This window comes from Myotis lucifugus, unplaced genomic scaffold (assembly GCF_000147115.1).
Source record: "Myotis lucifugus unplaced genomic scaffold, Myoluc2.0 scaffold_4, whole genome shotgun sequence".
NCBI lineage: Eukaryota > Metazoa > Chordata > Mammalia > Chiroptera > Vespertilionidae > Myotis > Myotis lucifugus.
The window spans coordinates 10,860,373-10,869,542 of record NW_005871052.1 but is presented as its reverse complement, the minus strand read 5'-3'; the positions used below and the strand labels follow the sequence as shown (position 1 = coordinate 10,869,542).

General features: G+C 46.8%; 1 non-coding gene and 1 pseudogene across 1 annotated transcript; one reads left to right on the top strand and one right to left on the bottom strand.

Annotated features, from left to right (window-relative positions):
- Nucleotides 1-4,834: 4,834 nt before the first annotated feature.
- LOC111823046 lies at nt 4,835-4,941 on the bottom strand. Its single transcript, XR_002826033.1, has one exon. It is a non-coding gene; the product is annotated as a U6 spliceosomal RNA (small nuclear RNA).
- A 2,265-nt stretch (nt 4,942-7,206) lies between these two features.
- Nucleotides 7,207-8,787, top strand: LOC102429751 (annotated as a pseudogene).
- The last annotated feature ends 383 nt before the right edge of the window (nt 8,788-9,170 follow it).

Sequence of the window (9,170 nt, the reverse complement as noted above, 5' to 3'; positions counted from 1 at the left end):
TCCTAAAATATGTATGTCTTGTTCTTTTTTTCACCTTTTTTTTACAACCTGAATTTTTTCTCTTTTTGCTTCTTCTCTCCACAAAATCATCAATTTACTTTCACAGCCCCTCTGTGACTTACAAAAACCCTCTGCAACTTCACATGAACCATCTGCAATGCATACAATCATTCTGTGACTTTCCTACTCCCTTTCAGTTTGCTTCTTCTTAATTCTTTAAGAAATAAACAACATTAGAATGCCCTGCTTTCAATTTTTTTATTACAAAAATCATATACTTTTTTCCAACTTAATTAGAATTCTTTATTCTTAGAAAACTTAATTTTTAGTGACAACTAAAGTAAGTAATTAGCATTCTTTTTTTTAAATTAGCATTCTCTAGGTTGGCAAATTTATGAATACATTTCATAACTTCCAGAAACAGGTTTTTTTTCCATTGGCAAATACACTTAAACTTTTAAGAGGCATAACAGAGATAACATCAATCCTTTTTGTAAACACAGGCAAACACAAACATAGTTTATGTTAATAATTTTAAAAGACATCAATTAAACAGTTTTTTAAAGGCTTTGAGTCACCAATACCTTTTTGTAAAAATATTTTTTATTGATTTCAGAAAGGAAGGGAGAGGGAGAGAGAAACATCAATGATGAGAGAATCATTGATCAGCTGCCTCTTTCATGCCCCCTACTAGGGTTCAAGCCCACAACCCAGGCATGTATCCTTGACCAGTTTCAAACCCAGGACCCTTCAGTCCGCAGGCTGATACATTATCCACTGAGCCAAGCTGGCCAGGGCCACATCAATTAAACATAAATTACTTTTTTTTTGAGAGTGTGGAAGGAAGTGGGAGAGATAAAGAGAGAGAAACATAAATGTGAGAAAGACACATCAATTGGTTGCCTCCTGTGGGGATTGAGCCTGCAACCAAGGTATGTGCTCTTGGCCTGAATCGAGCCCAGGATTCTTTTGTCCACGGGCTGATGCTCTATCCACTGAGCTAACCAGCCAGGACTTAAATTACCTATTTTAATTCTTGGTAATTACTGTATCCCTTTAGTGTGCTCAAAAGTGAGCTGTTTTGCCAAAACCGGTTTGGCTCAGTGGATAGAGCGTCGGCCTGCGGACTGAAAGGTCCTGGGTTCGATTCCGGTCAAGGGCATGTACCTGAGTTGCGGGCACATCCCCAGTGGGGGATGTGCAGGAGGCGGCTGATCGATGTTTCTCTCTCATCGATGTTTCTGACTCTCTGTCTCTCTCCCTTCCTCTCTGTAAAAAATCAATAAAATATATATATTAAAAAAAAAGTGAGCTGTTTAATTATCTAGTGTCCTTAGCAAATTCTAAGGAGGCTAGAGAACAGGTTGGGGAAGATATCAGACCCCCCTCTTGAATTTAAAAGTGTCACATTCTTCCCTTAGTTAGGGCAGTGGCCCCTGCCACTTCCACAGCCTGAACAGGGTTTTGGGGTGACATTAATTTTCCCATTGTTCCCAGGACAGCAGAAGCTCCCCAGCCTCCATGAGAAGGATTTAGAGAGTTAAAAGACATATCATTTGACAGAAGTTGAAAGAGCATACAATGGAGTCAGGACAGTCACTTCAATAAATGGTGTTGGGAAAATTGTAAAAAAAATGACACTAGATCACCAACTTATACCATACACATGACTAAAACTGGATAAAAGACTTAAATGTAAGTCTTGAAACCATAAAAATCCAAGAAGAAATCATAGGCAGCAAAATCTCAGACATTTTTCATAGCAATATGTTTACGGATATATCTCCTAAGACAACAGAATCTAAGGAGAAAATAAACAACGGACTACATTAAAATGCTTCTGCACAGCAAAAGAAACCATCAACAAAACGAAAAAGAGCCCACTGTATGGGAGAACATATTTGGCAATGATACATCTGATAAAGGGTTAACATCCAAAATATAAAAGGAACTCATACAACTTAACAGAAGGTAGACAAACAGTCCAAGGGCAAAGTACCTAAATAGACACTTCTCTAATGCAAAAATACAGATGGCCAAGAGACATATGAAAAAATGCTCAGTCACTGATCAGCAAAGAGATGCAAATTAAAATGACAATGAGATATTACTTCACATCTGTCAGAATGGCTACCATCAACAAATCAACAAATGACAAATGCTGGCAAGGATGTGGAGAAAAGGGAATCTTAGCAGGCTGCTGCTGGGAATGTAGACTGGTGCAGCCATAATAGAAAACAGTATGGAGTTTCCTCAAAAAAATTAAATATGGAACTGCCATTTGACCCAGTGATCCCACTTCTAGGAATATATCCTAAGAAACCGAAAATACCAGTCAGAAAAAATGTATGCACCCATATGTTCATAGCAGGACAATTTGCAATAGCTAATATCTGGAAATAGCCCAAGTGCCCATCAGTAGATGAGTGGATAAAAAAGCTTTGGTACATTTATACCATGGAATACTATGCAGCAGTAAAAAAAGGTGGCTCTTTTACCCTTTGAGACAGCATGGGGGAACCTGGAGAGTGTCATGCTAAGTGAAATAAGTCAGCCAGAGAAACAAGTATCACATGATAGCACTTATATGTGAAATCTAAGTGAAAAAATAAACTGATGAATGGAGTGGATCGATTCAGAGACATTGAAGCATTGAACAGAGTGTGGAACCTCAGAGGGAAGGTGTGGGAGGTTGGTGGGTGGGAGATAATCGACCAAGGACCTTATATTCATACTAGAGGCCCGGTGCACAAAAATTTGTGCACTCGGGGAGGGGGGGTGGGGAGGGTCCCCCAGCCCGGTCTGTGCCCTCTCGCAGTCTGGGACCCCTCGGGAGATTCGACCTGCTGGCTTAGGCCTGCTCCTGGGTGGCAGAGGGCAGGCCCAATCCCTAAGTGCAGCCCCTGGTCAGGCTCAGAGCAGGGCCGATTGGGGAGTTGAGGCACCGCCCCCTGTCACACACAGAGCAGGGCGGATCAGGGGGTTGGGGCGCTACACCCTGTCACACTCAGGGCAGGGCCAATGGGGAGGTTATGGCTCTACCCTGTCACACACAGAGCAAGGCCCGTGGAGGGGGGTTGGGGCGCCACCCTCTATCACCCACAGAGCAGGGACGATCAGGGGGTTGGGGCGCCGCCACTGTCACACTCAGGGCAGGGCCGATGGAGAGGTTATGGCTCTACCCTATCACACACAGAGCAGGGCCCATGGGGGGGGGGAGGGGGGGTTGGGGCGCCGCACCCTGTCAAACACAGAGCCGCAGGGCAATCAGGGGATTGGGGAGCTCCCCCCTATCAGGCACAGAACAGGGCTGATCAGGGGGTTGGGGCGCCTTCCCCTGTCACGAACAGAGCAGGGCGGATAGGGAGGTTGTGGCCCCACCCCCTGTCACACACAGAGCCGCAGGGTGATCAGGGGGTTGGGGAGCTCCCCCCTGTCACACACAGAGCTGCAGGGCGATCAGGGGGTTTGGGCGCTGCCCCCTGTCACGCTGATCCCGGTGCCAGGAGCCTCGCAGCTCCACTGATCCCGGTGCTGGGAGGCATATTACCCGTTTATGATATAGAATAGAGGCCTGGTGCATGGGTAGGGGCTGGCTGGTTTGCCCTGAAGGGTGTCCTGGATCAGGGTGGGGGTCCCCACTGGAGTGCCTGGCCAGTCTGGGTGAGGGGCTGAGGGCTGTTTTCCGGCTGGCGAGTGACTGAAGCTCCCAACCGCTCCTTGTTTTCTTTTTATTCTGGGCCAGCTTTAGCTCTGAGGCCTCACTGCTGAAAACATCGATACAATGTTGCGGTCCAGCTGGCTGAAGCCCGGCTGACTGAAAGCCGGTTTCTGGGGTTTTGTTTAGCTTCTATATTTGCAACGTAGTACATAGTTGCTTAGAGTTGCAGCTGAGAGGCCGGCAAGTTAGGCAGGGAACGTTGGAGTCCACAGTCACTGGAGCAAGCAAGCCTCCCTGTTCGCTTCAGTGCATGGCTGCCGGCCGCCATCTTGGCTGACAGTTAATTTGCATAAGGATATGCTGATTAGCCAATGGGAAGGGTAGCGGTTGTACGCTAGTTACCATGTTTCTCTTTTATTAGTGTAGATATGCATTGTCCATGGACACAGAAATGGGGTGGTGAGGGCCTGGGGCAGTGAGGGTCTGAGGGGGCTGGAGGAGGTCAATGGAGCAAAAAAGGGGACATGTGTTATACTTTCAACAATAAATAATTATATTTTTTAAAAGATATATCATCACATTTTTCTTTTTGAGTTTTACTGTGCTTGAAGGAAGTGAGATCTTTTCCTCATCTTTGAACCATTAACTTGGATCTTTCTGAGTAGAATACTTATGATGTGACAATATAAAAGCTTGCATATAATAGAATTATCCTATTTATTAGACCTTTGGCAAAATAATTCTGTGTTACAATAAAAGATCATCTTTTTATGGGTCATTGGTTCATAACTATAGGGAGACCAATTGGCCAGAATACAACCCAAAAATCCAAGAGGAAGGAACACTTCCAAGCTCTTGTTATGAGGCCAGCATTATCCCAATTCCAAAGCCAGATAAAGACACTACAAAGAAAGTGAATTACAGGCCAATATCCCTGATGAACATAGATGCTAAAATCCTCAACAAAATATTAGCAAATCAGATCCAGCAATAGATTAAGAAGATCATACACCATGACAAGTGGGATTCATTCCAGGTATGCAAGGCTGGTACAGTATTCACAAACCAAAAATGTGATCCATCACATAAACAAATTGAAAGACAAAAATCCCATGATGATATCAATAGGTGCAGAAAAAGCATTTGACAAAATCCAACACCCATTTTTTTTTTTTTGATATGGAACGCTTCACGAATTTGCATGTCATCCTTGCGCAGGGGCCATGCTAATCTTCTCTGTATAGTTCCAATTTTAGTATATGTGCTGCCGAAGTGAGCACCCATTTTTTTATTAAAAATAAAATCTCAGCAAAGTGGGATTAGAGGGATTATATATCAACATAATAAAAGCCATATATGGCAAACCTACAGCGAACATCATACTAATGGGCAAAAACTAAAACCATTTCCCCTAAGAACAAGAACAAGACAGGGATGTCCACTTTTACCATAATTATTCAACACTAGAGACCCGGTGCACAGATTCATGCACCAGTGGGGTCCCTCCACCTGGCCTGCAGGGATTGGGCCAAAACTGCTTCTCTGACATCCCCCTAAGAGTCCCAGATTTCGAGAAGGTGTAGGCCAGGCCGAGGGACCCCACTGGTGCACAATTGGGACCAGGGAGGGACCGTGGAAGGGCTCCAGTCTGTGTCTGGCCCGTCTCACCCAATCCAGATTGGGGCCGATCAGGGCCAGTCAGGGAGGGACCATGGGAGGGCTCCAGGGCATGTCCAGCCCATCATGCCCAGTCCCAATCAGCGGGACCTCAGTAACAAGCTAACCTACTGGTCGGAGCATCTGCCCCCTGGTGGTCAGTGTGCGTCATAACGACTGGTCAAATGGTCGAATGAACAGTCGAACGCGTAGCATATTAGGATTTTATTATATAGGACTAGAGGCCTGGTGCACAACATTTGTACACTGGTGGGGGGGGGGGGTCCCTCAGCCCGGCCTGCACCCTCTTGCAGTCCGGAACCCCTCTGGGGATGTCCACCTAAGCCAGCAGGCAGACATCCCCCAAGAGGTCCTTAGTGCTGCCACGGAGGTGGGAGAGTCTCCCGTCACCACTGCTGTGCTCGCCAGCCATGAACCTGGCTTCTGGCTGAGAGGCACTCCCCCTATGGGAGCGCACTGACCACCAGGGGGCAGCTCCCGCATTGAGCATCTGCCCCCTGGTGGTCAGTGCATGTCATAGCGACCAGTCATTCTGCTGTTCAGTCGATTTGCATATTAGCTTTTTATTATATGTAGTACTGGAAGTCCTAGCAATAGCAATCAGACAAGAAAAAAACATGAAGGGCATCCAAATTGGAAAGAAGGTAATAAAACTCTCATTATTCACAGATGACATGATATTATATATTAAAAAAACATAAAGACCCCACCAAAAAACTACTAGATTTAATAAATGAATTCAGCAATATAGCAACATACAAAATTAACCCACAGAAATCAATGGCACTTTTATACACCAATAATGAGTTCTCAGAAGGAGAAACTAAACAAACAACCCCATTTACCACAGCAACAAATAAATTAAGTTATGTAGGAATAAACTTAACCGAGGAGTTAAAAGACTTGTACTCAGAAAACTACAGAACATTGAAAAAAGGGATAGAATAAGATATAAACAGGTGGAAGAATATACTGTGTTCATGGACTGGTAGAATTAACATCATTAGATTGTCTGTAATACCCAAAGCAATCTACAGATTCAATGCAATCCCTCGTAAAATAACAATGGCATATTTCACAGATCTAAAAAAAAAATACTCCAAAAAATTATATGAAACCAAAAAAGACCCCGAATCACTGCAGCAATTTTGAGATAGAATAACAAAGTTGGAGGGGTCACAATTCCAGATATAAAGTTATACTACAAAGCCACTGTAATTAAAACAGCCTGATACTTGCACAAAAACAGACATATAGATCAAAGGAACAGAACAGAGAACCCAGAAATTGACCCAAGCCATTACGCTCAATTAAATTTTACAAAGAAAGCAAGAGCCTACAATAGAGTCAAGAGAGTTTCTTCAGTGAATGGTGTTGGAAACATTGGACAGATACATGCAAAAAAAATGAAACTAGACCACCAACTTACACCATACACATCAATAAGCTCAAACTGGATAAAAGACTTAAATATGTCAGGAAACCATAAAAATCCAGAAGAAACCACCAAAATTTCAGACATCTCTCATAGCAATATATTTGCTGATACATTTCCTAGGGCAAAGGAAACTAAGGAAAAAAATAAAGAAATGGGACTACCTCAAAATAAAAAGCTTCTGCACATCCAAAGAAACCATCAACAAAATGAAAAGGGAGCCCACTGTGTGGGAGAACATATTGTCAGTGATACACATAATAAAGGGTTAATATCCAAAATATAAGGATCTCATACAATTTAACAAAAGGAAGACCAATAATCCGATTGAAAACGGGCAAAGGGGCGACGGTGGTGGGGGCGGCGGCAGTGGGTTCGGTTGCACTTGGCGCACGGGGTGGGAGCGGAGCCCAGGCCGGGAATAGGCGCTGCCGCCAGCAACCATGGGGAACTTGTTGGCCGCTAGCTCGCCGCCCGCAGGGTCACTGCCGCCGCCCGCGCCCGCCCTCGTGGGTCTGCCGCCTCCACCCTCTCCTCCGGGCTTCACGCTGCCGCCGCTTGGGGGCGGCATGGGTGCTGGGGCCGGCGCGGGTCGAGGTTCAGAACGGACCCCCGGGACTGCAGGCGCCGCAGGGACCGCGGACGATGGGGCCTGCGGCTGCCTTCCCAACCCGGGCGTTCGAGGAGTGCCACCGGAAGTGCAAGGAGCTGTTTCCTATTCAGATGGAAGGTGTCAAGCTCACAGTTAACAAAGGGCTGAGTAACCATTTCCAGGTGAACCACACAGTAGCCCTCAGCACAATCGGGGAGTCCAACTACCATTTCCGGGTCACGTATGTGGGGACAAAGCAGCTGAGTCCCACAGAGGCATTCCGCATGTTGGTGGGTGACATGGACAATAGTGGCAGCCTCAATGCTCAGGTCATTCACCAGCTGGGCCCCGGCCTCTGGTCCAAGATGGCCATCCAGACCCAGCAGTCTAAGTTCGTGAACTGGCAGGTGGACGGGGAGTACCGGGGTTCTGACTTCACAGCAGCCGTCACCCTTGGGAACCCAGATGTCCTGGTGGGTTCAGGAATCCTCGTGGCCCACTACCTCCAGAGCATCACGTGGTGTCTGGCACTGGGCGGAGAGCTGGTCTACCACCGGCGGCCTGGGGAGGAGGGTACTGTCATGTCTCTAACTGGGAAATACACATTGAACAACTGGTTGGCGACAGTAACGTTGGGCCAGGCGGGCATGCACGCGACATACTACCACAAAGCCAGTGACCAGCTGCAGGTAGGCGTGGAGTTTGAGGCCAGCACAAGGATGCAAGACACGAGCATCTCCTTCGGGTACCAGCTGGACTTGCCCAAGGCCAACCTCCTCTTCAAAGGCTCGGTGGACAGCAACTGGATCGTGGGCGCCACGCTGGAGAAGCTCCCACCCCTGCCCCTGACGCTGGCCCTCGGGGCCTTCCTGAATCACCGAAAGAACAAGTTCCAGTGTGGCTTTGGCCTCACCATCGGCTGAGCCCCTCCTGGCTCCTGCCTCCCACTCCCTCCCTCCTTGAGATTCCCCCTGCTCCTCCCCCGACAGAGGGGAGACCTACGAGCCCCTCCCTCTCCCTTCCCTCCCTCCTTGGTAGTCAGGGGCGCAGCAGAAAGGAGGGGGCCATCACCCCAGCAGCTGAGGGGGGAATTCTAGAACCACAGGCGCTTCAGGATTCGGAGCACCGGGGGCTGTGTGCCCAGTGGACCTGGGGCCCAGAAGGGGTTCTGGAATCGAGGGGCACGCCAGATTCTGAGCACCAGGGGCAGAGGCTGCCAGACAACCTCAGGGAGGTGTTGGGGCATAGCCACCACCCCCTAAAGATCTTGGGGCCCCGCCCCAAGGGGGCAGCAAGAAGAGGAGCTTCCCCATCCCAGGTCTGCCCTCCACCCACTTTCCCATCCACTCCTCGGTATATAAATCATGTTTATAAGTTATGGAAGAACTGGGACATTTTACAGAAAAAAAAAACAAAAAATATGTTGTCCATCCACTCAAAGGTTAATACAAATTGAAGGATTTAAACAAAAACTCACTAACATTTTAATTTGTATTCATGAGCTGTTCCATCAGACTAGAAAGTTTAACTTGGTGGCCTCATTTTTTTTTTTAAATTTTTATTGTTCAGATTATTACATTTGTTCCTCTTTTTTCCCCCCATAACTCCCCTCCTTCCAGCTCCCACCCCACCCTCCACCCTCACTCCCCACCCACTGTGTTCATCCATAGGTGCATGATTTTTGTCCAGTCACTTCCCGCATCTCCCACACCCCTTTTCCCCCCAAGAATATTCAGTCTATTCCCTTTCTATGTCCCTGATTCTATTATAATCACCAGTTCATTCTGTACATCAGGTTATTTATT